The sequence below is a fragment of the Athene noctua genome, chromosome 2 (assembly GCF_965140245.1).
Source record: "Athene noctua chromosome 2, bAthNoc1.hap1.1, whole genome shotgun sequence".
NCBI classification, from domain to species: domain Eukaryota; kingdom Metazoa; phylum Chordata; class Aves; order Strigiformes; family Strigidae; genus Athene; species Athene noctua.
The window spans coordinates 21,510,602-21,538,563 of NC_134038.1; the positions used below are offsets into that span (position 1 = coordinate 21,510,602).

A 27,962-nucleotide genomic window follows, 5' to 3' on the forward strand; every position below is an offset into this window, starting at 1 on the left:
TGAAGGCAAGAACCAAAATACCTTCTTTGATGGTTTCACATCTAGAAGTCCCAGTCAGCTCTTCTAGTGAAGCAAGGCTACACTGCTGTCAGGAATGCAAGAGGCATGAAGCCAAGACAGCAAGTAGGTGGGAGACAGATGCTTCAGTTTCCTATAGAGCTACTCAATTATGCTTTACAGAGCATCTGTCCACTAATTGCAAGAAGCAACATGCCAGGACAAGATGTGCTGCATGCCACCTCTGCAGTGGGGAAATGCTCCCCAATATCAGGGCCTAGTCTTTTTTCTTTAGGAAGATGTAGGAGTCTATAAAGTGCAAAGGAATACAGAAGCTCTTGAAACACATCACAAATCAATGAATAAAAAAAATCAATTAAAATCTGTTCAGATAAAGAGGTTATCTAGTCATCTGCCATTTGTTTAGCTTCAGGTATACTTTTGGTTTAAAAAAAGCAAGTGTAAATGGATTACTCCTTTATTAGTGGTGGGAATTGACTGCAGCCAGTGCTTCTGAATAATGCACACTGACTACCTACTTGTTTCTGGATTTTACATTTTTAAATCATGAGGTGAAAAGGTCCTAAAAGGAAAATGAGTTGCTACAGAGCAGTAGTTACATCCATGGTCATCATTACACTCTCGCTCTGTAGCTACAATACACAGATCAAGTGCCGGCTGATACCCTGAATGGGCATGAAATATGAAAAGCCCTCCAGGCACCCAACTTCCCGCACAAAATGCAACAGGAGTACCATCACTGCACTGACAGACTGAAGCACTGCTGACGCAAGTACAGACAGGATTGACAGGGCATAAAATTAGGTCCAGGAAAATGCAAAAATATGTAGTCTGTGAATTCTTGAAAAAATGGGAACTGTATTACCCAACCTGTCACTTTTTTGGTTGGCTTAATCTCAGAAAAATGCATGCAAGCAAACTTCTGAGGATGAGAAGTCTCAGATATTCCCACTAAACAACTTCTGTTTGGTGCTTTCTGTGTGAGAAATGGAAGATGCAAGTTACCAGATTGAAAAATATTCCTGTGGCATGTAAAATATTAATAATTTTAATTCTTTTCAAGTACTTTATTATAAAACAAATCTACCTGATGTTGCTTCAGTCTTGCAGATGTTTTGCTTTAAAGCAATTACACTGTAGTCATATTGCCTCACAAGGCAGTTTCTAATGCAAAACCCAATTAACATTCAGCACTTTAAAGAGGTAGAATCTAAGAGTTTGGAGTTCATATTTTCTTAGCCAGCTAAATGATGAACACAAATTATTTTGCATGATATAAACAAAAATAGAAAGTAATAGAAAGAGACAACAGGTCCAGCAGGGGAACCTTTGACTACACCTTGTTAATAATCGATTTATTTCACACAGTGATTTCTAAGCAGCAGAAGTGCGTGTGTACTGTGTACCCCTAAAAATAATAGGAGTGAAAAACTGGATGCTCCAATTATTAAAGGGTGTTGATCACTGAGGATTAAAAGCACTGCATAAGAACAAGAAAACAGCACAAGGTTTTCAGCTATGAGATAATGCAGTTATTTGAGAAATATATGGTAGAAAGATCTGGCTAACATTTTTATTTGTGCAATTTAATTAATGAAGAAAATGTACTATGCTCTTCTAAAGCTATACTGATGAAGCACATCCACAATGAACAAGGTCAACAACTGTATCTGTTTACAAACAGTGAGATTATGAATCTGCTAACTTGCGACCCTGAAAGCTCCTTACTAAATCAGATTAACATGGAGTTTCTGTTTGTCATCCTGACACAGCTAAAGAATCTCAAGTCCAAAGAATACAAACAGCTCCATGTTTTCAACACTACACATTTCAGTAAGAGCTCTCTATTTCCTGAATTTACAGTAAAATGTGTACAATATTGTCAAACAAAATATAGAGAAATCACAACTCATCTATCCAGGTATATGAATTGCAATCTCATCTGCTGGCAAAATCTGTTTCAAAAGGTTTAGAACACCATTAAGGTATTTTATCAATAACCTTCAGCACATGTATGTATGCAAAGCAGAATTAAAACCCCTTCATCCAGCAATGAATGAACTCAACTGAACTCCCATGTTTAAACGCTTAAATTTAGTGGGGCACATACCCCACTTAAGGGGTTCTATGGTCATTTTCATTTTAAGTGCCTCAGAACTAAATATATGTAGCAAACTGTAGTGGGACAAGCAGATTGCCTGGACTGCCCCTACCGTATGGTATTGCAGTGGGCTTGCCCTTTCGGGAAGCAGTAACTACTATCTGGAAGCATATCTGCTTCCATCAAGAACCCCGTTTTGCAGCTAATGTTGTCTTTCACAGCTCTGAATATGGTTTATAGAACTGACATCCTTCCTCTCACTAAGATTAAAATTAAGGGGGAAGAAGATGATAAAAATATAACACTCAATATCTATACATAAACAGAACTTGAGAAAAAAATTAGTTTACATATTTTGGGTTTTAATAAACTAAATATTAATTACTCTTTCTCAGCCCTTAGTCTACCTCTGGGTTACAGAATGCAAACCAGCTTTGTTCAAGTCATGCTGGTTTATGAACACACACATTCCCTACCTTGTCCCAAAGGGGCAAGGTTGGAGGGGGGGGTGGGGGTGGGGAAGATATAGAAAAAACCCCACATATGGTCCTTGGCTTTGGATACATTTAGAAATATGAGATTCAGGAGAGCAAAACCGCCCAGATTGCAAGCAATGGTACCTGCATGCAATCTGCAGCCATGGTGGCAGAAGCATGCTCTGGGTCCACATCTTCTCCCAGAGGCCTCTACTAGCAGGCATCCCTGCCAGAAATTACAATCTCCCAAAGGCGGGGTGGACAAACTCCAGAAGACAGAAAAAATGCACAGCAGGAGCACACTGGATCATCTCCCATAAGACTGGGAGGAAAGAGGACAAGTCAGTCACAGAATCTAATAAGTATCAGATTGTCTCTCATTAGGTTTATCTTTATAACTACTATATTTTTACTCACTTCTATATGCCTATGACCTCACTATTGTATTTTGCAGCAGCCAAATGCAGAGAAAGGCTAGAGATAAGAGATCATTCTCTCTGAAAAAATAATCTTACCCTAGCTTTTCATTTTTCTAAACAGTTTACAAACAAAAATAAAATCTAAAATGAAAAACTGCAAATTATGAAACTGTCTCCAAGATGCTGCTGAGGAGCTTCTCTTTTTGCCTTATCTCAGCCATGCATTTTTCCCTAGTTTTCTCCCCCACATGAAATTACGCTGTTGGGCTTTTTTTGTTAATTAGAGACAAGGTCTCAAAGCTAATCTAGCAATAGCAGAAGAAACTATTCTCTCCAAGAATACTTCATACTGATATGACAGGATTTTAAATATTGGAAAAATTGCTCACAAAAGGCTGACTCTAAATTACCTACTTTCAAACTCTGCATACGGAAGGTGACAATACTTAATCTGACAGTTAAATTGCAATTTAAAGAAAAAAAATAAACTGATTCTTTCCCATTCATATTAAACTGTAATTTGCAAGTAGTATGTGCAATAGCATCTAAAGAATTTGCAAGAAATCTAGGTCAAAGCAATTTTTTTTATTAGACCTTATGAAAGAAGAAAATGTTAAGAAAATAGATGAATCCACTGAAGATAAACGTGTTTGAGAAAGCACCAAAGTCACATTCTCAACACACAGCATATATCAAATGGGACATGAAACACTCTGAAAGTATATGGCCATATCTAAATATACTAAAAAAGATTTCCAAAGAAGTCACTCTTCATTCAACATACCACTGGTCAAATCAGTCCCACTCCAAAACAAGTGACTTCAAAACAAGCTGCACCAGAATAACGTTTTGGATTAATACCTTCTCCAGATGGAGTTTTCAACTTAATGAATAACAAGTAGCACGAAATCTTGCAGCCAAAATTATACCCACTCAAATCTGAACAGAGGAAGAAGCAGAGAGATGAACAGAAAACTTAAGGCTGCACTAACCACCCTAAATACTTGCTCCTCCTAAAACGTTCTTCATCCTGAGAAGTTGGAAGGATATGGTATGGCAAATGACTCAAGATAGTAACATCAGCCCATTTACTGAAAAACAGACTACAGAACTCCTAAGGAAATGTGGTATCACAAGGCCATAGCTGAATCAAAACAACACCTACCAAACTTCCTAACAAAAGCCTATAAAATCAGTTCAGCACTTATCCTGTACATAGAAATTTGTTTCACTCAAAGAGAAAAAGCAGACCGATTTCACAGAAGGTAGCCTCTTGACTCATAAAACTGACGTCATAAAGTCCCTCTCAAGAAGAAATTAAACTATAAAGCCAATTAAAATTCACCAGTTCAGTAATGAAACAGCATGCTGGTTTACTTTTTCAAATGAGAGATACTGTAGAGAAAACATGAACCACACTGACACAAGGAAGTAATTGAGTAAGAACTACAGGACTTTCAAAAGGGGGGCATATGAATCACATTTAGGAACTCAGGAAATTTACGAACACAAGTGGAAAAATTCAAAAGCAGGCTACATCAATTCAAAAAGGATGAATGTAAAATGTCTCATTGGAGAAATGCTCAGCTTGTTAGTATACTTTTAACATCTACCAATTTTGTAGCCAAACCCCTAAAAATGATTCCTTGCTTTCCATTTCCCTGTAACATGTACACAAAACTGTAACATATAAACAAAAAATAAGTTACAGTGATAGAGCTGAGTTACTTGTCCTGCTTACAAAACATACCTGTACACTTACAAAACATGCAAACAGAAGTTGCCATTTTTAAACTTAGACTGAAAAATTAAGACACAAAGTATTCGCAAAGGCTGATTTTAAGAAAATAAGGTAGTATGTCAAGTAGCTGCTGCTTATCCATGGATAGAAAGACAAATAGACAGAAACCTTCATAAGGCAATTCAAGATCAGAGGTTTAATTTATCTACTAGATAGCTAATACAGCAATCAAATGATGGAGCCTTGAGGGATTAGGACTTGTCTATACTGTGCAACTTTCTGTCTGATTTGTCCTAAACACACACAGATCTTACTGGCTTCAGTAAAGGTCAAAGTATTTTTGAACTTCCAAAAATCAGTAGGAATTTAGCACTGTAGAAAACCAAGCGTAACAATGACTGAATTCAATTCCACTTAGGAATAGCTTCATCCCCAAGATCTGTAACTGCAAAAAGTATCAGCACAGACACTCTATACTGCTTTGGCCTTAGCAATTAGCTACAAAAAATATGAATCTTTTACTGTGATTTCTTTTGTTTTCTGGCCAATTACATATTTAGTCATAAGACAGGAGCTAGAAGCACCTCACACACTCTTAAGCCATTATGTTTTGCTTTTATCACTATGGATGCTACCAATACTAGAGTTTTCTTATTTTGAAGATAATTTATGTCATGATACTTACATTTTCTTAAAGCCCTAGTTTCTATCCAGTGAAGCTTTAATTCCACTAAAAATTCAAAAGAGAAATGGTCTAATTCTTTTGCTATTTCCGAAAAACTTGAAATTATGAACTCTTGCTATTGCTTTCTGAACCTCACTATACTGATCATGTTTTTTGAGAAATCCTTAAAAACTACTTGGGACTAAAATCAGCATGGAAACCAAGCTGGGACTGAAATAAACTTTGATGGATTTGGAGGCTTTTGCATTATAAAATTAAAGTGCAAGAAGTGCTGAATGACAGCAAATGGTAATTGAAAAGACACATCTCAGAGAGAGAGAGAAACCTCATGGGAAAACATCGTGAAAATGGCAAATACTTCAATTTTAAGATGGATCTGGGATTGTCTATTTGTGAGTGTTGATAATACCCTAAAATCAACAAGACAGAAGTGAAACATATGTTGCCTGTACTCAAGTCTCCATTTGCAGAGTTTTAAGGTTTATAAATCCTCACATGGGATGTTTCAACTACAACACATAACAAAATTGGACCTAATTATGCCTTGGATAATAAAGTCAATTATACAGTTAATCTTTTTCTAATTAAAACTTAGAATTGGTTTAACATTTTTCCTAACTTTTTTTCCTTAGAAACATGTATTTAGTTGCTTCTTCATTCTCTAACTTTAGTTTTTCCACAAGTCATTATTAGTATGGAAATTAAAATAACTGTACTTCTATATGAAAAACATCAAAAAGATTAAGTAATTCCTCACTTTTTATTATTAAAGTCTATATATAATGATATTAATAATAACAGTGCTGCTTGCTCAAGTGCTACTAAAATAACAGTGGACGTTCAGTTACTGTTTAGAAGTCTGATTTTTAGGATTACAAGAGCAGAATTAAAATCAGGATTGAACGAAGACATTACTTCTTTCCTACTTGTCCATTTCCACTTAAATAGCAGCTTAAAAATCCTTAATTAATCATTCTGAACTAGAAGAGATCATCTCTTTCTTTCACTTTGGTAAAAAAACTTTTTGACAGATTACTGAATGAATGTTAGAAACCTGCCTCCTTTACACGTCTATTCTCAGCAAGTTAAAACAGGAGGTGACCAGTATGGGAATCCCCTAGATAGATCTCATTAGCCAAGGAGGAAAGGAGGTTTTATGGACTCTTGCAGTTCTAGGTGGAAGTCCAAAGGAGAACCTACACGTGCTTCATCCTCAAGCTGTTCTTTTTTTAGCAGAAGGGGCTTATCTTATTACCCTTCTTAGCTGTGATCTCCACACAGAACCGGAGAACATCATCATCCCAAAACGTAGATGCAGCACACAGGAAACAGGCAATTCTGACACTCTTGTGCCTCTCAAATACCTAACAAGACTCATAGAATCTGGCTTTGTGCATCCCGTTCATGTAAAATCATACCGCTTGCTTTCTCTTAATTCAGGTAAAATTGACTCAACGTAATAACTAACCCCACATCTATTTTTTTTTTTTTAAATCTATACTGCCTTTTTGAACTACAGCTAAAATCACTTGGTTTTCTGCCTGGCAGGATGCACACACTATTTTCTCACCATCATTTGATGAACACTTCAAGCTTCCTATTTTTGTGCACAAATAGTTCCCTCTATTCTGTTTCAGGTATTACACCGTGACCTTTACAAGCAGTTTCCACATAATCTCAGACTGTCTGCATTAGGCATTTTTTCCAGCAATATTCAACTGTGGCAGCTGCAAAGTGATTCAGGGCGTAAGAGGAGTGACAGAGTATGTTCTTACCAAAATGACAACTTCACCACTATCCAAACAGAATATATGAGGGCACAAATTACCTTTAGCACACTGAGAATGCAGGCACGTAATGCGGCGCTTGAAAACAACAGAGCCCTCTGACAGAAACAGAACACTATCACATAATTGAAATAAAATTTCAACACTTGTCAGAGGTTATTTATGTAATGTTGGTGCAGGCTTACAAACCCTCCATTCATATAGAAAACTCACTACCACTAGTACAGCCTCATAAGTAAGAGATACAGTTGCTTGCACCAGTATAATTAGAAGAGCTTCTGAGTCACAGAGGAAAATCTGGCCCATGCTGATACATTACGTAGAGCATCTATAAAAATTACTGTGCTGATAGCATTAAGAACTATGACCATGGAATTAGAAATGTTATTGTCTCCACAATACTGAATTCATCCTTCATATAACAAATACAGGGAAGAGAAAAAATTAACACTTTAGACAGATAATGAACAATTCAACAACTAAAGAATCTACTGTCTACTCATTATTTTTATTTGGATCACTCAGTACAAGTCAATATCAAGCAAAAGATTTGAATTGTGAGCTGCAATGTTTCAAGGTTATTCCCTTCCAAACATAAACAGTATTTTAGCAGGAATTAAATTAATTGGAAGATAATGAAGGGCTTTTTTTCTCTGTTCCTGTAATCTGTTTATTTTACCAGCAAGCACAGGAGAGCTACTTGAAATGTGCAAAACAAAGTAGTAACACAAAATACTACTGTGTAAAAGCCTAATTTATTCAAGTTATTTTTCTCCCCACATCTGGCTTGACACCCTGAAAAGAACAAACACAAGACATTTGTTCCTATCTATCCTGCAATTAAAGCACTCAAAGATCTGAATCAGAAAGCCAGTTCTCTCTTAGTGTCCTCTGACTGCTCCACCCACAGCAATACATTTCCACTTTTCCCTCCATTGCAGTAAACAAAGGTATCAGGCACATGTAAAAAATATTACAAAAATCAGTGGTGCTGCACCAGAAAAAGCCTTATGTGCTTTTAAAACTGATTAAGAAAAAAAAAAAATTCATATTCTCAGTAGCATGCATGTCCAGTCTGTGGCATCTTAGCTTCACATTACCAATTAGCCAGAAGGTAGAGGACAAAAAACACATATGGACTTAATTTTATTAAATATAAACATGTAATGTTTGCCCCCCTATTGATGAACAGAAGGTAGGAATATTTTCCACACATGACTAAAAGCTGTTAGCAATACACTATCTGACCCTTCACTAACACATGGGAAGAACCTATCTTTCACCACCTGTTGATTTGTAGAGCTGATTAAGGGAAAATTATCCAGCATCTTCCATATGTAAAAATAAAATCAGTCAAAGTCTGTCTCACATGGCTCTGTTCTAGGCTCTAGACCTTGCTGAAGTAGCTCTTTACAGGAAGGATTAAATTTCCTTGTTTCAACAAGAAAGTACTGTACTGTGCAGTTTTATTGGGTTTAGGTCATAAATTCATAGTAAAGACTTCCAACGTTAGCATCTGTTAGTAGGACAGGATTAGAACTAGAACTTCCAAATACAGGTAACTTGTGCAAGGAGGAAAAAACCACAAGCTTAGCAATGAATTTCAATGGAGTAGTACTCTAACAGACTAAGGCACAGTCTCTGCAATCTCCTGTCCCAAGCCCTATTAGTTAATACATTAATTTAAACTTGAAATTAAATATTGTTCTTGTAGCTCACCTTTAACCATGTCATGCTTTATGTGACTGGGCTCACAGATTACTACAATTTTTAAAGCATTCTCCTAGTGGTCTCACATAAACTACATTTTTGCAGCACTATTTTTTACCAAAAAAGTGTAAGAATTAGTGTGAACTATTAGCAATGTTAAAACTGTACCCATAATGACTAAATATTCAAGAAAAGCAAAGTATGTAGAGGCAGGCTAGGTGATTTAGTTGGGGGCTGGGGGGAGAAATTGAGCCAAATGATCACCTCGGATCCTTTGCTGAGATTCATAATTAGGAACCATACACTCTTGCAATTAAATGAACTCATTGTATTGTATAAATTCAAATGCTCATTTGCAGTCAAACATTTTGTCCATGCAAAGCAATGTGTATATCTTATGGCGCTATAAGAATCTTCTCTTCAACATCAGGAGCCTAGTTAAAACAGTATCAAAATGAAGTAATACAAAAGATTACAGTTTAAAAAAAAAGAACAGGAACTTCATCTAAATGTCACATGCTAAGGAATTATCAATATAACAGTAGTCTATGATGAAGTACCAGCCAAATGAAGACTTTCCCTTGTTCCTCCAAAGTGCTCTTGCACAGCTCAGTAGCCATGTGTTTCGAGAAAGCATCTTAGAGGGTTATAGCTCGAAGTCCTTCAGGAATAATGTTTCATTTTTCATCCAAGATCGAGAAGTGGATGATTAGTTTCGTTTCTCTAGAGAAAATACTACCATTTTATCTTTCTTTATCAGCTAGAAAGGTATGGTTAACAATTGCAAAGCCAATCGGTTACATGTATCTTAAGCATAAAGAAATTTGCAGACTTCAGATGTGCTGCAGTTCAGAGATGGTCATAATCATTAATTTATCACAACTCAGTTTTTATTAAATGGAATAGGAATGTTTCTAAACAAGGACACATGACAAAACACTAGTGGTTTAAGTTGCAGCAGTCCAGAACTCCAAACAAACTTGAGTAATTTAATCCCAGCATGGAAACTGAATGCTTGATGCACTGAAATTTGCGTGGTGCCACTGTGTAAGCACTGTGGTATAAAATGTCAGGTACAAGCATCTGGAAAACTACAAGCTACTTATAGCAGCTTCACACCATCTCAGTCTATATTTCTGTAGATTGGCAAAATTTATATTAATGTACCCATCAAAAAGCCATTATCTTTACTTTTTTCCAGACTATCCTTCAAAATTCTTCTAATAATCATGCACTTACATGAAGTGACTTAACTCATATGCATTAAAGCACATTGGTGACTGCTTTTGCCCTCACAGAGATATAAATCTGGCTCATTTTGGCAAACATGAATTAATTCACCTTGAAAATATTTACAGACCTTTGTAAAAAAGAGCTACTGTGTTTGTCATAGGAAGTTATTTAAAGGTAATTCCTCCTATTATCTAATGATCTACTGGTCTATATAGAAGCATGCACTTGGAAAACGAAAAACAGAAAACTGGCCTACAACATGATTTGGTATTACAATGAAGTGGAATAAATTTTTTTTTTTTTTAATATTTTTTAGAATTTTTATTCTTCCTCTTGGATTCACTCAGACAGCAAGAGACAGGTATTTTTGCCACAGTGAGCTGTAATTAAAATAACTGGGAAGGAGAATTAGAAAGAAAAAATCAATTAGCAGTTATTATGAGAAGACAGAGATCCTTTGCATGTTTCATGAAGATGGAACGATTTTTTTCCCTGTCAATGCCAAGTTTCAGATTTCCTCAAGATTTCATTTATTTCAGCTGAAGAAAGCCCCGTGGGTTCCAACGCATGGTCTCTTATGTTCCCCAAAGGAGGTCACACGGGATGACATGCAGTTCTTCCTTTGGGGAATGCATTTCTACTGCCCATTGTCACATCATCTTACAAAATCTCTGCCTTTGGGTACACCTGAAAAACAAAAGTGGTTAGAAGTGACTGAGGGCATAAAAAGGCATTGGAAAGAGCAGTAACAAGTTTGCATTCTGCCTGTACTACAGTTTTAGGACATGTCTCATATAAGATGCTGAAAACTGGGGAAAACAGAAGGTAGAGAAATTTAAGAAAAATATATATGGGGAAGTAAGAGTATCTTTTCTAGGTATTTCTCAACATGACTGTGTATTTGCAATATCTCCCCTATACAGCTTCAGTGAAGTCAAGCCTTATCTCTAGGTATGACCTAAGCCTCGCTCAAAACTTACTGCAACAATGGCTAAGAGTAACATTAGGAGATGGTGGCAGAACTGCAGTGAGAAAGTTTGGTGTTCACTGTGCCAAACTAGATATGCAGATAATCTCTGATTGCATTTCATCACCGCATCACTCTCCTTCCAAACACTGCAAGCTCTATCCAGCCATGCAGCTACTCCACCTGAGCAACCCCATCTGCCGCCACCATCACTAGGTTCACCCATTTTGCAGACCATTGCTAATGCTGTTAGATACAATCTACACATGTATTAGTCTTCCATCAAACAAGTAACATAATTTTGATCCATAAAACCACTTTTCCTTACACTCCATAAAGGAAATGTATCACATCCACCAAAACCAAGATCACTTGCATCTTAATTGTCTCACTTGCTCCTGTCTGTATGTACCTACTCTCCTCTATTTATATGTAGCAATGATTATAATGACTGTTACACAGATCTCTTCTGCCATGGTCACATTACCATTACAACAAGATTTTCTCCCCTTCAAACACATCCTAATTCAGAAGGCTGGTTGCAATTTGATGAGGACTTCAGTAGGTACCAATCCCTCATATACTGTGGCTGCTATTTTCACAAAGTTAAGAACCACAAGTCACCAAATGTCTAAACAATATTCTCAAAGAAGATGCAGAAACAGCTTTGTACAGTTTTCAGCTATGTATCCACATAGTGTTTCTTTACACCAAGACTGCTTCAACACTTGGAGAAGAGGAAGGACATCATTTACTGAGTAAGGAGTTAAGGTATCCAGCATCTAGTCTGACCAGAGTTGTTCAGTCCATAGCCTTACGGCACTCTACTTAAGCTCTGCTAGGATGCCAGAAGTATTAATTTCCTCATGAGCCTCTCCAAGGTGATCATCACTACAGTATTAGAGTATTTCACCAACATGAACAAATTTATCTTCTCATATCACACTATGTTGTGCAGGTAGTATTATCTTCATTTTACAGATACAGACGAAGTATAGAGACTGAAGTTAAACAGAAAAGTCTTCATCTACTTTTGATATCCAGGCAGCTTCAGTTCTAATATTTTAAGTCCCACAAGGGTCAGAAATACAACTTTACAATAATAAATAAGAGGAAGATCTAAGGGTTATGAGGAAGTAGAATAATGAGGTGAAATACACTTAACAACAGGCTTGCCTGAATTACAACAGGACAGAAAGAACTGGAAACTCTGGCTCCTTTGGAATCTGTAAAGCCCTCACAAGACAAGGGCTCCACTACTTGCACATCTTCACAGATGCCCAGTGCCATTCTCATCTTCCCTTAGCCCCATCACACCACCACCCTCTGACAACCTCATCCAACCAACACTTAAGATTTTGTCCAGGTAGCTCATCCAAGTCCAAGTCTGATCCAAAGCCAAGACCTTCTCTCTCACGGTCCACAGCTCCAAGGACAGCTCTTTTTGCTTCAGCATTTTAGTCAGGATGCTTGCTCATAAGGTTACCTGAACTCCAGGAACATCCCAGTGCCTCAAAGCTTTAAGGACATTAAGAACACAAACAACATATCTAAAATATCACTTTTTTCAGTCACCACTGCCATAGACAAGAACTGCAGAAAAGAGCAAATGCTGGGTAAATCCTGCTTGAAACTGTCATCTTAGATGTGAGTACACACACCCAGCTGAAAGCAAGTTGTGCCCTCTGGGACCCCTGAACACAAGGATGCTTTGAATGAAAAGAGGTAGATTCTCAGGTGCAATGCAGCACAGAAACACTGCTACTGCTTTAGACCCAAAATTTCAGGTTACAGTCTGGGGATAAAGTTAAGTGCAAGGTTACACTGGGAAGTACATAAAGCAGCTATTATGGCAGGGACACCCAAGAAAAATCTTATATTTGGAGCCTCAAATTTGATTATCTGTATTTGGTTTAATCTGAAGATAAACATAAAACACATACTTTAATTCTGTAAAAACAGTTGATTGTGTGTAGGCCTCTAAAACAAGTGAATACACACATGCTCCACTGCGGGGATACACAACATACCAGACACTGGGAAATAGCAAACAGAAAAATCAATTGAGAAAGTGAGGCTTTAATAAATGTTAGTTCCACTTCAAAATTTGCCTTAGAATTTCTTACACATAGCTATTCCGCTGTTTCCATTCTAGAAGTGTCTAAGTCATTCACTGCTTCAGGTAAAGCTTCTCAGTGGAGCACAAACTCAGGTTATAAGCTTTCAGGTGAGGCAGACCTTCGTGTTTTGGTGGTTGGTTTTTTTTTTTTGCATATGAAAAAAGAGTTTCACAGTCAAGTGTTCCACATGGACCAGCTGATTCCTGCTACTGTCATCCTTTCTGGCATATGGGAAACACATGCAAAGAAAGACACAATTTATTTTTGCCATAGCGATATAGTAATGGCAACAGAAGTTATGACTGGGATTTCTATGAGTGGTTTAAGTCCGCATTTAAAATTAGTGTAATTCTTTGAAAAATACTCAAGCAGAAAGTATAAGGGGCTTGAGGTTTCATCCAGAAGTGAGACTGACTACTAATGAATTAGCATTAGTCCTGTGGCCAAAAGATTTCACTGCAGTTAGTGTTCATACCGACTCTAGTAAAAAGAAAAAAGAAAAGAAAGATGTAGTCATAATCCCAGAGAAAATTACTGAAAACCCACAGAGACTAACATTAAGATTCCAAGAGAGAATTAAAGCCAGAAGAAACACATGTATTTTGTTTCCCATTGCATCCATTTTCCTTGCTACTGCTGTTCGTAGTGCTGGATAAAAGCTGTTTCCTTCTCTAAAGGGGATTTAAAAGCTGTTACAGCTTCTTTTCAGAAACTACAGAAGCTGTGATAATCATTGATTAATCATCTTGGAATGTGCTTGTATCAACAACATGGATGTCCTGGCCTTTCAGTACAACAAGATGCACAAGAAAACTTGGAATTCAACTGCCAAAGATTCAGATGACTGGAAAGATTAGGTTTACATCAACAGTATATAAATATCAGTTTCTGAAATATAACTTATTAATAATTTAAAATCACAAAGGAAGTATAAAGGAGACTCACAAGTGAATCCAATTTCACTGCAGTGACTATAAATACTATCATTTTAGTACGCTCTATTATTTATGAAATATGATTTATTACTAAGCTTTTGTACAGCTATGGTTAGACTAAGGAATAACCAATGTGTTTGCTGTTATTTTAGAAGGTATCTCCATGGAATCTGGTTGTGTTATGCCTCAGGGAAAAAAGAAGTTCTGACTATAGTCTTATCTTTATGTGTATGTCATATTATATAAAGGTTTCCAGATTCTTATTACCCATAGGAGTACTTACATGAACTATGTTTTACCTTTGAATTTGTTTCCCATCTATGCATCCCAAAAGCATTTTATACAAAGGAGCACAGGAGACAGATGACTTTTCATAGTGAAATGAAGAGTCATTGTATACATAAAATGTTTAAAAAGAAAAAAATTCTCAATCAAGCAGCCATGCCATGTGTTTATATAGCATTTTTTTTCCCCCTCCAAATTTGGTGTTTTAATGGGTGAGACCACCCACTGAAGACAGAGAAGATGGCTTCTAGTAATCTGTCCCGGTGGCTGAGAACACCTTACAAAACAAAGTGTGTACAAATAGTATCACTGAACAACCAAGGTACCTACACTACCAAGAGGCAATACTTTGTCTTCCAGAGGTATCCAGACTTTGAAACAAAACTGCTACAGCTTTGCTTTACATGCTCAGTAAGAAATACCATATGTCCATGATTGCACAGATGTCTACTGTGCCTTCACAGGGATGCAAGGGCAATGTCCCAGGCTAACTCAAAAGTGTTAATTTTTGGTCATTGATTACTGAAGAATGTGCAAACTACAATAGTGGATCTTACATGACTACAGCTCTGATTCACTGACCAACAAAGTTCCCATCTTCCACAGAAAATGGTCTAGCTTTTGCTAACATCAGCATAAGCTCTGCTTAAGAGTGTTCAAAATCTCTTTCACTTGTCTTTCACTGTTGATCACTGACAGGTTTCCTAGGAAAGTATTAAACAACTTGCACCTACTTCACCGTTAAAGAAATGTTTATGTTCTCTCTCTCCTACTAGAGCACTGACTTTTTTTTGCCCTTATAATTTTGTGTGTGAAGTTAATGCACATTCAGGAAGCGCATTTGCTTTTCACAGTAGATATAACTTCCAAGAGACAGAAAACAGAGTAACCGACTAGTCTCAAAAATTAGACAGAACTGAAAATACATAAACAGCAAAAGATTTTATGAGCTCTGTCTTATCAAGAGGTCTTCATCGATTTATATGTAATTCCATAGAAAAAAAATGTTGGACAATATGTAGCTCTTTGAATAGGCAGATAGTCAGATCTGATAGCTGGAAGTTGAATAAAAACAACAGCGAGCTAAAAATAACTTATTAATTGCAAACAGACTAATTAATAACTGCAAAGATGGCAATGGATCTGGATGCATTCACAAGTGTTAAGAGGTGGTTACTCTTCATTTACATTGGAGTAACTTTTTTTCTAAGTGTTAAGTCTCATTCAACTAGGAATTTAATCACAAGTCTGACAGTTTCTACTATATGGGAAGTCATTGCACAGGATCATTTTATAATGTCCATGGCTGTGCTGGGGGAATCTCCTTGTTCCTTCACAAGTTTTACGTATAACTCTCCTTTCCAAATCAGTTGGTCAGGCTTCCAGTGTTGATTAACTGTTACTCAGTAAATACTTTGTTACACCACCCCTAATCTTGGGGGGGTGGGGGGTGAGGACAGGACCCCCATCAAAGAGAACAAAAGGGTCACAAAAGCTTACCAGAAATATATAAATGGGCTTAGACTTGTCAGTCCAAGCCTGGAAAGAACTGGGTCCATCAAAAAGAAAATGAAGACGAGACTGGCCTCAAGCTATTGAAGGAGGGACTCACACAAATGCACTTGTCCTTTTACACCACAGCACACTTTATCCTGCTGCTCAAAATCCCATCTTTTCCCCCCATGTCACCATCCCTGGGCTATGTGGACAACACATTACACTGGCCCCAGAGAAGGTACAATTCTTTGGTTTGTGACAAACGACATGTTTGTAAGCTGTGTTCAGGACTCTGCTGGGAACTGCATTATGACACACAACCTGCTTGTGGGTAGCTGTCCTCTCCTCCCTTTGCTCCCATGTCTAACCCCCCTCGCTCTGTATGGTTTCTCAGTCATCGAGTGATAAAGCTACCTGAGTGTATTCCTGAGGACTAACACCAAGTGAAGCCAAATGGTCTTTTCCCCTCGTGTCATTTAAAAGTTAAGGAGTCAAAACTCCAATTAGTTCTCAGTACAATAGCTGTTGGAGATTAACACAGGTTTATGTATTTTCCTCTACTTCTCTCTTTCTGATTTTTCCTTCCTCCCCAAACCTTATTACAGGCAGTAGAATAACAAAAAATAGCAAATACTCCTACCTCTGTTTTGCTAGAGCAATATAAGAAAGCAGGAGCAGGAGGTCATCACTTGCTTCAGTGTGTAATCGAGGGATATAGGCAGTAACCTTACGTACAGGAGAAACTTGCTAATTGTACTGCTGCAGCCATAGATAAGCTCTCTCTGTGACAGAGGCCTCTGCACAATCTGAAAGATTTTGACCTTCAGATCCAGCAACTTCCTGTCTTAGAAACTGTACGACACCTCCATAACGTATGATGAGATATCCAGGAGATACCTTCTCCATATCTATGTCTAATCTTCATTAAAACTGGTAGGAGCAGATGCTAGAATAAAAGGGCAATTTACAGCTCACTGCTGCAGTACACCACGTGAGCATCTGTTCCTGGCACAAAACACCACCGATTGAAAAGAAGATAGTGTCTTTTTCAAACACTCTAAGGTCTTCCCCAAGAGCTTCAGAACACATGCAATGCTTTGCCTACCCCAAACTGCTTCTGCAACAGTTCACACACCAAAGAAAGACACCCTACCTTAACGAGTATCTGCTGCAGTAGACAAGGAAGCCATCCTAAATTTAAGTTAGTGGTTCTATTAAACAAAGTATCAATATCTTCCGAGTGAACCTATTCATGAGCATGTAGCAATCTTGTGCTAACCTGACACCCAACCATGTTTGTCAGCAGCAACTGCTTCTGTAAGGTTGTCACCTCCCATATGTGTTTCAATAATATGCTTACAGTGGTTTTGCTGTACTAATTTAAGAAACAATAGCAGCTCGCTAAGGGGTGAAGGAGAAATAAGTTACGGTAGCTCATCAACAAAAACAAATGGTAAGAGACTTTCTTTCAAATTAACAGCTGATAAGTAATGCTGACAATCCTAGCCTACTACCTTCAGCTATCAGCCTTAGAGAATAATCACTTCCCTATGAAAATTTCCTAGGGCATTACTAATAAGATTTTGGGGTTTGTTTTTTAAAAAAATTAAATTCAACTAAAAATAAAATTTTAAAAAAGAGTATTTTTACATCTCTTTCCACAGTTCTGTTATCTTCCAAAGTCCTGGAGGATTGAATATATATTATTTCCTATAATGCAAGATGACACTCTATTAAAAAAAAAAAAAACCAAACAAAAAAAACCCCAAACAAAACAAAACATGGAAGATATTCCCTTAGATTAAGAAAATAATGGAGAAACAAGTCTTCAAGGGAAGATGTGCATGGAGAAAGATTAGAGTTACTTTTTTTCTGCCTGAAGGGAAAAATAACTATGTGCAAATGCTGCAGCTGCTAACCAAGCAATTCCCAAGCAATTAATACGCAACTCACTGCCACTCAAACAATTTCCTCATTTCCAGAAGTTGGGCTCAAACCTGGACAAGAAATGAAGAATCAACTGAGACTCTACAGGAATCGTACCACAGCGTATATTCTAAGGATATGCTTATATGCTCTATCAGCATTATGCTTTGACTAGCAAAGAATACTTATCTGGTTAGGATGCTGAAATAATTCTATTAAATCTGTATGAGCTCTGCAACTATAATAAGTGTTAAAATGTCACAACAGTAAAACGCGACACAAATAATTAAACTATTACTCCAAGAGGATAAGGAAAGACATTTTTAACACTAATGACTTTGAATGCTTCTGATATTTTGAACAATTTTGTTTTTTAAATTATTTCATCTCAAATCTAATTACAGGAGAAAAATGGCATGTTGCCACACACAAAAACTTCTCTCCTTATTTTTCACTATGCTGTCAACACAGGTAACACAAGCCGTTCTTTCCCGCTGCATTCTCTTACAGTCTTGTGCAGCAGGCAAAAGGCATCTACTTAAGAATTCATTTTTTTCCCCCATTATTGCATGCTCATAAAAATGGATCTGACAGGACAGCAGTTCATTCGTGCACAAGTCAGATCCCAATCGCACACACTGACTGGCTTTCAGAAACCCACAAATCAATTGTTATTGGGGGGGGTGGGGGTGGGGGGTGTGATGTTTATTTGGGAGAAGGGAATAGTTGCAGAGATACAGAAATAATCACAAAGCAGTCTTCCTGTCTCCACTGCAATAACACTAAGTAAAGGAATCAAGAATATACACAGTAGGGATGGCAAGTTCTGGGTCTTTAACTACTTTAAAATACATCTACATTCTGAAGAGGCTTAACGTGTAGACAATTAAGCTTGTATGAATATTCATCTCTGAGTACACCGACAAATCTAAGTCAATGTGCAATGATAATCATGCCTGCAAGAGTGTCAAAAGTCAGGTCATTAAACTGAGAATATCTACCTGAATGGTCTAATGAAAATTAAGACAGACCGTCCACCAAAAGCACCTTGCTAGCCCTCATCTACTCCAGTTATTTCACCAGTGACATGCCAAGCAGCAGAATTTTTGTAGAGTGACGTTCAGTTTCACAGAAAGCTCCTCAAATTTCCCTTCCCCTATTAATTTATCATTTTAATTAGATGGCTATCTTAATGCAACTTATCAAACAGCAACGAGCCTCCTCTGAATAGGGAAGCAGTTTCCAAAACCTTTCCTCACTTCAGAGCACAGGAAAAGAAATTTACTAAATCATGCTGCTTTCAACATTAAGCGAAGAACTTTACATTCCTTAACATCCGTAACACACAGTGTCCAAACAGACTTTACGTGTGAAAGCAACAACAGCATAAGCATGTTTTGAATGAATAACGAAATCCCATTTTCAGAAGAAAAAGCCTCGGGGAATAGTTTGGTATTTGTTCGCTACCGACAGGTAAGTTAAAATACTGCACCGCTACTAAACTAAAAACCGTCACACGAGGGAGCAAAACCGTGCGGCATTACAGTTTCTCGCAGCAAACACTTTCTTTCCTACGGTACCATCTGTTAAAGCAGAAACTCCCTCAGACACCACAGCCTTGCTAATTCTGACGACGCACGGGCTGCGCGGCTACTCGCCCGGTATTTTCGTACCGCGCCCTCTTCGCAGGCTGCGCGCAGCCTCCCGCTTCTCCCTGCGCCGCTCGCAGCCGCGGACCGCGCTGGGGCCGGGCCGGACCGGGCCGCCCCTCCCGCCGGCGGCAGCCGCGGGGCCGCCACACGCACCTGAGGAGACGCGCGCGGCTGCCGCCGACCGCGCAGCGCCGACCCGCCGTGGCCCAGCCGAGCCGGCAGGCCGCGGCCCGCGCCCGAGCCGGCGGGACCCCGGGGCGGCGGGAGCCGCTGCCCCCCCTCCCCCCTTCCCCGGGGCGGCGGGGCCGGGCCGCGGGCAGCCGAGAAGTTGCGGCGGCCGCGGGGCGCGCAGGGGCAGCCGGCGGCGCCGCGCGTCCCGCCCGACGCCAGCCCCCGGGGGCAGGGGGCGGCCGAACTCCCGAGCCCCCGCCTGGGGCCGCCGCCGCGGGGAGGCGGCAGCAAGGCACCCGCTGCCCGCCCTCCGCCCGCCCGGCTCCGCGGCCGCGGAGAAACTTACTTGCGGGCGGCGGCGGGCGGCGCGGAGCAGCGGCGGCACGCGCCTCCCTCACGCGGCCCCCGGCCGCGCGCCCTCCTTCCCGCCCTGCGAGCGCGGCGCGCGAGCGCAGCCCCGGCGCGGCGGCCGCTGCCGAGCGGGTCCGGACATGCTCAGTCCCCCGCAGCCGCCGCCGCCGCGCGGAACCTACCACCGGGGGGAAGGGGGGAGCGCGGAGGAACGGGGGCAGAGCTGGATGCTACCAAGAGGATGAGCTAAAAATAGGCGCCGCAGGAAAGAACAGCTGGAGCTTAAAGGGGCAGGGGCGGCCTCGCTCCCCGCCGCCCCGGGCGGGGGGCGACCTCCCGCCGCGCCGGCCCTCCCCGCCGTGTCAGCGGAGAGGCACCGAAACCGCGGCGCTGCCCGCGCCGCCCGCGCCCGGGTCCTGCCCGCGCCTTTGCAGTGGGAGCCCTGCGGTACGCGCCTCTGCGGCGACTCCCGCCAAGGCGAGCAGGGGCGCACCGGGCGCGGCGCGGCTCCGGCACGGCTCTCGGGAGCGCTGGCGGGGCGGCGGCCGGGCTCTGCCCGCCCCTCACCGCAGCGCCGGGCCCCTCACCCCAGCGCCGGGCCAGGCAGCGTACCTCAGGGCCGGGCCGTTTACCTCAGGGCCGGGCCACCCCGTGAAGAGACAGCTTCAGTCATCAGGTCTAGAAAGTGTGGGAGAGGATGCCAAGCGGTGTTGTCATGCAGTATTTCTCAGGAGACATCTCCGTCCCGCTCTGAGGTGTTAGGTTTTGTGGATGAGGCTTCGGGAGAGACACACACACACACACACTCGCTCTTCAGTGAAGCCCAGAGCAGAGAATGTGACAGGTCTCCAAGGCAAAGGTCTTGCAGAACAGCCCCCTAAATATGACTTTCTAGGCTGGAAGATCTGCATGGCAAAAGAAACGACATGATCACACTCTCACAGACATTACTGTGTTCCAAACCGAAGAGCTGTAGATAATTGTTAGAAATAAAAAGCTCCCTAAGTATTTGTGAATGGGAGTTTCTGATGTGGATTTTAAGCCATGGCTTATCATTCCCCGCCTTCCTAAAAGACCAGTAAGAATAAACATGACAACATCACGTTGGTTTAGATTTATAAACATACTACAAAGACTAAAATTATATTACCATAGCAAGACTTCAGAGTTTACTGAATTCTGCTTTTACAGATATAGAAAACTGCTGCTGCACAAAAAACATTTTTATAGTATGAATACTAAGTTCTCACTCATAAAAGAATATCAGGCAACATCTTCATAATGATAACTTGTTACTCTGATGACATCACGTACAATACTATGTATAATCAAGACCACCATGTTAAAAAAGTCCTTTATTTCACCAGACATGAGAGCGTTGCAAGTTAATCTGAGCTGTAACACAGCCTTCAGCAAAAGCTACTGCAGAAAAAAAGCTCGGTTACGTGTAGATGAGTATAATCAGGAAAGGAAACATTACTTGTCAGTGATGTCAAATAAAGTGAGAGCAAGGAAGCAATTTCCCTCGCAAACTGACATACAATGGGATAGATTATTAGACAAGATTGCATAGGTAACTCTTCTGCAGTACTGTAAGAAACAAAAGATGATGTCACAAAGGTATTAGAAAGGGAATGAATCGTGTATCACTAATTGCCTCATCGTTCTGTGTTCTCTGTAAACTATGAGATGTGCTATATCCTGTAATCCGCGTCTAAGAGCAGCCTTCACACTATATATTATAAAGAGTTGTAAGCTCTGCAGCATGCATAACTGTACAAAGTGATGGGAGAAAAAAAGAATTAATTATGTATTTCTTTCACCTGGAGCTATTGATCTTGAGATAGACATCAGGGGGAATAGAAAAGGCAGTTTTCTGAGTGCAGCCTCAGATCTGGGATAACGGAGAGCTAATGTATTTTTGGCTGCAGCTGGAATTCTGCAGGAACAGTAGGCAGCCTCTGGAGAATTTCCTAGAACAGTTTGCACCTTCAATACCGTACAGCTCTAGATAAATCAGGAGACCGAGAGATATCCTGAGTCTCAGGAGAGTAGCTTCCAGCTGGGGACTCATACTGTCTAGGGAGTGCAGAAGATTGTCCATCATGGGAATAAACGTTTCTGTTAAAATAATGGTGAAGAAAACATGTACTTTTTCAAAGTATGCATTATCATTCATTTCAGGGGTAGCTATATTATCATTCTCACATCTTTCTTTGTCTATGAGGAATCTCTTTAGAACTTGTCAAATATAGCTGCATTTACAAGGAGGGATAAACATATATGGATCTTTCTTACCCAAACCACGCTGTTATAAATTGCATGAAATGATAAAAATTTTTGACTAAGATAACTAGTTCTTATAATTCCCGCATTCAAAAAACACCATCATCTCCCAGATGCACATTACTGAATTGGACATTAGCAAGTAAGTGGTGGCAGCATCTGCTGTGCCACCCAGTGAACTAAAGATTATACAGAGGCAGACACCCATCTGAAGCTGGGTGCTGTTCATTTCTCCTTCTAATTTTGCTCAGCAGAAATGTCCATAGAGTTGCATTTTGTTCCTACACAGCAACAAAGATTCAAATGTCTGCTATGCTGCTGTGCCCCTATCAGAGGAGAGGAACAATTCCTCAGCATGCAGAAGAAGTGTAGCTTTGGTCTCCGTGAATAGCACAGCATTTTACCAATCTCTTTTCATATTACTTGGGAAGGCTCTAGTAAAATCTTTATTTTTAAAAAATGTATCTCCAGTAATTCCACATTGCTGGTGATCTGAGGCTGTGACATGCCAGTGACTGGCTCTGGCTCTCAGTTTTCTCCTCTCATTGTTATTTTCACCCTCCTCCCTGATAGTAGTGTTCAGATTCTCTCTTCTTTACTCTCTTCTTGTGTAACTCAAAGCTTCATTCCAGAGAGCGCCCTTACCTTTCAAGCTCACTGCCCTAGGTAACTTCGCAGTATAGTCAAGTACGTAATCTGTCTGTGAGGTCAGTACAGTATGCATTGATTTTTTTTTTTTTTTTTTTTTTTTTTAATTGCTTACAGGATTTTCAAGGGATTACAGGATTGCTTAGTCACTTCCAAGGGATATAACTTGGGAGTTTTAGTAAAGACATAAATAAAAGGTAAAGTTTATTTCCTCATGCTTTATGATCCTTTACATGACCATTTCTTGTACATCCTTTTAAACTAAACACTACACGGAGAGGGCACCAAACCAAAGTTCATATTATTGAGTACAGGAGGATGGAGAGACATGCACAGAGAGAATCCAGCTGTCAGGCTGGGGCCCAAATGGGAAGTATTCCTCAGAGTAGCAGAAAATCTGGCATGATCAGTGTGTGTCCTGCTGTGCTCAAGGGAAGAGGAACAATTTTACTACAAGATACTATACAACTCACCCCTTTTGGGTTACAGTTAAGAAGCACAAAATACAACGGGATGACTGGTGCTTCACAGTGCATGAAGAGGCATCCTCATTTTTAATCAATACTGTCTTGGGCCTTTTTTACTCAATACTATCTAAGGCCTCCAAGCAAAAAGAACTTTATTTTTTCCTTCTCCCCTGCCATTGATTTACATTGCCCCTGAAATCAAACTCCTTCAGAAACAATTGTGAGGAAAGATGAGGAAAATAAACCCAACCTGAAAGATTAGGAGAAAAATACTTAGTGTCTGGAATACTATTTAAAATTGCTTATCAGATTATTATGATGTATCTGTATCATAATTTTCAAAACCCACATCCGATTAGCTCCAAAGTTTACTAAAATGTCTGAGAAGTTGTGGGGGGGCAGGGGACATAAGTCCACAGAGTTTTAGGAGAAATCAGGGAACTAAACCAGAAAAAAAGTACAAGGAGGGTGGGTGGAATGGAAGAAAAAGAGCATGTAAGGGCCTCCTGCTGTGGAGGTAGGTGTGGAGTAGGAATTGGAAGGGGACCAGCTCTCATAGAACCCAAACAGGCTGGAAGTAGGGATGCCTCAGGATGAGGATCACAAGGGGATGGTGGTCTGGGAGGTAAAGCAGGAAACTCTGAGACATGGGAGAAGGAATGTGGGGCACATAAATCCCCCTGCTGTGGAAACTACCTTTGAAGGGAATGGGAACAGATAGCAAAGGAAGGAAGTTTTTGTTAGAACAGGAAAATAAGACATAGGGGATTGTGAAATGTGAGATTCTCATAAGAAATAACTGACACTATTACAGAGTCCCTGAAGTGAAGGGGAAAGAGAAGGAGGCACAAGACATATAATACATAATACATTTATAGAAAATAACCTAAATTGTGCTTCCATGAAACTGAGCTCAGAGTTGGCAGCTACAAGTCAGTAACGAGCTCTTGGAGTCATTGTTGACCATTCTCTGAAGTTCTCAGAGCAACGTGCAGCAGTAGCAAAAAAAGCCGATGAAGCATAAGGCTTCATCAGGGATGGAGGCTATGCTTCATCTGCAGCCCCGAAGGACAGAGCTAGAAAAGGTACAGAGAAAGACAACTGTCATGAGCAAGCAACTGCCTCGTGAGGGAAGAATGCAAAGGCTGGGGCTTTTCAATGTGGAGAAGCATGAGGGGGCACATGGCTGTGGTTTACAAAATCGTGAAAGCAGTAGGTAAGACAAAAAGTGGGGGGGAATGATTGTTCACCAAATTCTACAGTACTGGATAAACTCAGTTAAACTAATAGAAGTGTAAAATAGATGAAAGAAAGTACTTTCCACCACCCTCCCCTAGACACAATGGGTAGTACTATTCTGGAGAGGAATAGCCCAAGAGATTCTGGAGACAGACCTCATCAGCAGGTTCAAAAAAGAAGTGGCAAAACCTGCAGGCAACAGATGTGTAAACAGTAAAAGGAAAGGTTGGGAAGAGCCTTCAGTACCTGGAATCCAAAAGCTGTAGATTCTAGGACAGTTCTAGGTGAACAGACTACAAAAAATTTAGGCTTATATAACTGTCTCCAAATAGTATTTCCTTCTGTCACTGCTAGAGACAGTATTTGGGCTAGATAATACCTGTGATAAATTCAGCTGATGCAATTACACTATGTGTGATCCCCAGGATGGATCATAGACGTGCTTTCAACCACAAGTGTGATCTCTGCTAACTCCAGATGTAGCTAATGGCATGCTGCTGTGTTATTTAGAATTTAAGAAGAATACAGCAAAAAGCCTCTTTACATTTGATAAACCAATATGTTATATTAAAAATCCTACTTTCTCTATTAATATTCATTAAGCATGACTGGCAAAGACCTTTGGAGGTTTGGCATAAATATCTTTCTCCGCACTGGAATTCACAGTGGCCAAAATCCTATCTCCCATGTAAGTCCTGAATACATAGATAGCTTGGTAGGGACATTTAGATGGTTTCTGAGTAAGAGTCTAACCATATCCCACAATCCTTCATAACTGATGATTGTTACCGTTGAGTATCCATCCCATTTACCATCCGAGGGGCTCTGCCACCGTACACTCCACAAGAAATGGCCAGTGGTTTGAAACCCTTGGATATCCATCCTTCTGAAATCCATTCTCTTTCTGGTATCCTTTGTTCTTCCCTGGCTCTGTCAAACAGCCATTTTGGCAGCTAACAGGTCAGTCTGTGTCAGTGGCAGCCTGAGCAGCAAGTTTTGGTCCATGAGAGGAAACAAACTACCTATTTTCTACAACCTCCTGCTAGAGGAGTTTGATCAGAGCAAAGCAGAGGGGGAGTCATGCAGCCATTGCTACACAGAAAAGGCACTGACAGCAATGAAAGTGTTGCCCAGTGCGTGAGTCTACATTCTTTCTTTAAAAAAGGTTTTGTATGTAAGAAACAGAATTTTGAGGAGAAATAACTCAAAATATAGCTGAATTTCAAACAATGAGTTTCATATTAATCCCTTCTTAATATAAAAGGAAAATAACCTTATATACTAACCTAGGAAGAATACAGAATGTGTTTTTACTCAGAGGAAGTTCAGCATTTCCAGCATTTCAGATTTGTTGGCCATATTCCCCTCAGACATTTGCTTCACTGTAATCAATGTTTTTTTTCCCAGTCAGTCTGCAGTAATCTACTTTTTACTGCCCTCTGTGGGCTTTGAAGTTTTTTTTCCTTAGACATTGGAATTTAAATATCCATCCCTGACTTCTTCAACTGAGTTCTGACAGGCATTTTGGGGCTTGGAAGTGAACATTTTACTTTAAGGTTGTGCATGCACTATTCTCACTAGTGTATAGGAAACCTAGCTCATGCATTACTTTCACACATTATGCAGATTTGTATACATGAGATTAATTTGCTGTTTTTTCAGACACTAATAATTGAGCAATGTGTTATGAAGAGTCACAGGCTTGTATTACTATGTAAATTTATTAAATACTTCAGAAATATTTTCTTAGTACTCTTCAATAATAAATCATAGATCAGTTCCAGCCTTCTTTCAACATCACTGAAGTTGTGCCCCTATGAAACAGAAAATCATAACTTTTCTGTTATTTAACTATTGTAGGGCAAACAAGTTGCCGTAGACATTATAAAACCCAAAATAAATAAAGAATATGAGATCTTTAATGTGGGAAGAAGTGAGTGTATGGAGCATTCTGCACCAGGAAGCTGCTGGATGCATCTGTCTCTCAGAGAGCAGCAGTAAGAGCAGAGTGCTATTAGTGCTGCTATTAAAAACAAAAGAGAGAAGTGCATCCTACTACTTTGGGATCAATATTTAATCTAATATGGTTCCTTGATTTCCCTCAGTAATCTCACATAAGTCATATGGTTTTTTTACAAAGGAAGATTAGGTGACGTCTCTGGTAATCAGCAGAGCCAGGCCAGGGCCATGCACTGATGTGATGGAGCCATTGGTTGTCTTACGTAAATCAGTATGAAGACTAGAAGTACGCTGAGATCATCTAAGATTTCACAGAAATCATACATCCCACTGTTGTAAAAAGTAACAGCAGTCAAGGTATAATCATCTTAAAAGGTGGGCAGGCCACCAATAACCAACAGGCAATAAACCATGGGGAAAATAATGTGGCTGCAAGTTTTCTTAGAAACTAATTAAAAACTTTCCTTCCATGCAATTTCCATGTGGATTTATAAAGCAAAACTTGTTAGTAAAAAAAAAATAAATAACTCAATTAAGTTCTTCAGTAGCCTTTATTAAAAATACTTGCTGAAACTAACAATATCTTGCAGATGCTGATCTAAGGAGAACAGGTTATATGTTCTTAAAAGAAAGACGTGTCAGTGTTTGATAGAGCCTTACGAATTTTCCATCAGCTCTGGGAAGTGTTATTTTTAACCACTTAGAAAACTGGTCCCACCATTAAAAAAAAAAAAAAAACAAAACAATACAAACTAAAACCATCTGAAAAATAAATTAGGAACATCGTTTCTTAAATAATTACATTCAATCTCTGCTGTTCTAACTCTGACAAAAAAATACACAGATGCAGTAAGCCAAAAGGTAAACTACTTCCAAGCTGGTTTAAGAATAAGTGCAAAATTTAAACTAAAGCCACTGGAGAAAATTACTTTAACTAAGCCAAGATTTATATCTATAGTGTATGTGCTGTTATATAACTATCTATAGGCTGCTCAAAAATAGCTGGTCGAGGTATGTACTTCAAGTTACGTTTCAGTATTTGTATTCAGGCATCACGCGGGGTTAGCACCCAGCAAAAGCAATGTTAAGGAGCATGGAGGATGGAGGAGGCAAGGAAGGCACTAGAAAGAAGCATGAAACATTCAAGTACTGCAGTTTCTGATACATTCATGAAAATGAAAAAATCTGACTACCTGATCAGATATGCCCCTTAAGTACTTCACTCCTGGAATCACTGAGATAAAATTGCCTTGAGATTTGGTAATTTCACGTTGGGCATAATGGGCAGA

At 39.7% G+C, this 27,962-nt stretch overlaps 1 protein-coding gene across 6 annotated transcripts in view; it reads right to left on the bottom strand.

Annotated features, from left to right (window-relative positions):
- The window catches only part of OXR1 (oxidation resistance 1), a 291,991-nt gene extending 271,179 nt beyond the window's left edge, over positions 1–20,812 (bottom strand). For 4 of the 6 annotated variants that reach the window (XM_074898543.1, XM_074898536.1, XM_074898540.1 and 1 more), the window contains exon 1: positions 20,070–20,086. The gene's annotated coding sequence lies outside the window, so the exon portion shown is untranslated. Of the gene's footprint in view, positions 1–20,069; positions 20,232–20,686 lie in introns of those variants that run through there. The other 2 variants (XM_074898538.1, XM_074898537.1) reach the window with 2 other exon arrangements.
- Positions 20,813–27,962: the final 7,150 nt, after the last annotated feature.